The sequence below is a fragment of the Uloborus diversus genome, unplaced genomic scaffold (assembly GCF_026930045.1).
Source record: "Uloborus diversus isolate 005 unplaced genomic scaffold, Udiv.v.3.1 scaffold_428, whole genome shotgun sequence".
NCBI lineage: Eukaryota > Metazoa > Arthropoda > Arachnida > Araneae > Uloboridae > Uloborus > Uloborus diversus.
The window spans coordinates 143,030-145,100 of NW_026558602.1; the positions used below are offsets into that span (position 1 = coordinate 143,030).

Below are 2,071 nucleotides of genomic sequence, written 5' to 3' on the forward strand. Positions count from 1 at the left end.
AGGGAAGAAATTCTATGTCAGTTTAATTATTCTACCCGTAGACTTCGAAGTGCTTAAATCAGTTATAACCGAGGTGCATTTTTTGTTTTTTTTATGCTTAAGACTCCGACCGACAGAGCTCCGATACCCCAATGGCTAGAGCGCTCGCGTTCCGAGCCAGTGGGCCTGGGTTCGAGTCCCAGTCGGAACGAAATTCGTCGATGTGTTTTTGATTCCTCGAAACTGAAAATTATGTTTCTTCTTTTTAAATTCCTTCCTTTTGCGAACATGGATTATTTGCGTAGGGAAGAAAATTCTATGTCAGTTTAATTATTCTACCCGTAGACTTCGAAGTGCTTAAATCAGTTATAACCGAGGTGCATTTTTTGTTTTTTTATGCTTAAGACTCCGACCGACAGAGCTCCGATAGCCCAATGGCTAGAGCGCTCGGCTTCCGAGCCAGTGGACCTGGGTTCGAGTCCCAGTCGGAACGAAAATCGTCGATGTGTTTTTGATTCCTCGAAACTGAAAATTATTTTTTTTCTTTTTAAATTCCTTCCTTTTGCGAACATGGATTATTTGCGTAGGGAAGGAAATTCTATGTCAGTTTAATTATTCTACCCGTAGACTTCGAAGTGCTTAAATCAGTTATAACCGAGGTGCATTTTTTGTTTTTATTATGCTTAAGACTCCGACCGACAGAGCTCCGATAGCCCAATGGCTAGAGCGCTCGGCTTCCGAGCCAGTGGACCTGGGTTCGAGTCCCAGTCGGAACGAAAATCGTCGATGTGTTTTTGATTCCTCGAAACTGAAAATTATTTTTTTTCTTTTTAAATTCCTTCCTTTTGCGAACATGGATTATTTGCGTAGGGAAGGAAATTCTATGTCAGTTTAATTATTCTACCCGTAGACTTCGAAGTGCTTAAATCAGTTATAACCGAGGTGCATTTTTTGTTTTTATTATGCTTAAGACTCCGACCGACAGAGCTCCGATAGCCCAATGGCTAGAGCGCTCGGCTTCCGAGCCAGTGGACCTGGGTTCGAGTCCCAGTCGGAACGAAAATCGTCGATGTGTTTTTGATTCCTCGAAACTGAAAAATTTTTTTTTCTTTTTAAATTCCTTCCTTTTGCGAACATGGATTATTTGCGTAGGGAAGGAAATTCTATGTCAGTTTAATTATTCTACCCGTAGACTTCGAAGTGCTTAAATCAGTTATAACCGAGGTGCATTTTTTGTTTTTTTTATGCTTAAGACTCCGACCGACAGAGCTCCGATAGCCCAATGGCTAGAGCGCTCGCTTTCCGAGCCAGTGGGCCTGGGTTCGAGTCCCAGTCGGAACGAAATTCGTCGATGTGTTTTTGATTCCTCGAAACTGAAAATTATGTTTCTTCTTTTTAAATTCCTTCCTTTTGCGAACATGGATTATTTGCGTAGGGAAGGAAATTCTATGTCAGTTTAATTATTCTACCCGTAGACTTCGAAGTGCTTAAATCAGTTATAACCGAGGTGCATTTTTTGTTTTTATTATGCTTAAGACTCCGACCGACAGAGCTCCGATAGCCCAATGGCTAGAGCGCTCGGCTTCCGAGCCAGTGGACCTGGGTTCGAGTCCCAGTCGGAACGAAAATCGTCGATGTGTTTTTGATTCCTCGAAACTGAAAATTATTTTTTTTCTTTTTAAATTCCTTCCTTTTGCGAACATGGATTATTTGCGTAGGGAAGGAAATTCTATGTCAGTTTAATTATTCTACCCGTAGACTTCGAAGTGCTTAAATCAGTTATAACCGAGGTGCATTTTTTGTTTTTATTATGCTTAAGACTCCGACCGACAGAGCTCCGATAGCCCAATGGCTAGAGCGCTCGGCTTCCGAGCCAGTGGACCTGGGTTCGAGTCCCAGTCGGAACGAAAATCGTCGATGTGTTTTTGATTCCTCGAAACTGAAAATTATTTTTTTTCTTTTTAAATTCCTTCCTTTTGCGAACATGGATTATTTGCGTAGGGAAGGAAATTCTATGTCAGTTTAATTATTCTACCCGTAGACTTCGAAGTGCTTAAATCAGTTATAACCGAGGTGCATTTTTTGTTTTTAT

The 2,071-nt window shown here is 41.2% G+C and overlaps 1 non-coding gene across 1 annotated transcript; it reads left to right on the forward strand.

Moving 5' to 3' along the window:
• Nucleotides 1-1,247: 1,247 nt before the first annotated feature.
• Nucleotides 1,248-1,320, forward strand: Trnag-ucc (transfer RNA glycine (anticodon UCC)). The gene has a single exon. It is a non-coding gene; the product is annotated as a tRNA-Gly (tRNA).
• The last annotated feature ends 751 nt before the right edge of the window (nucleotides 1,321-2,071 follow it).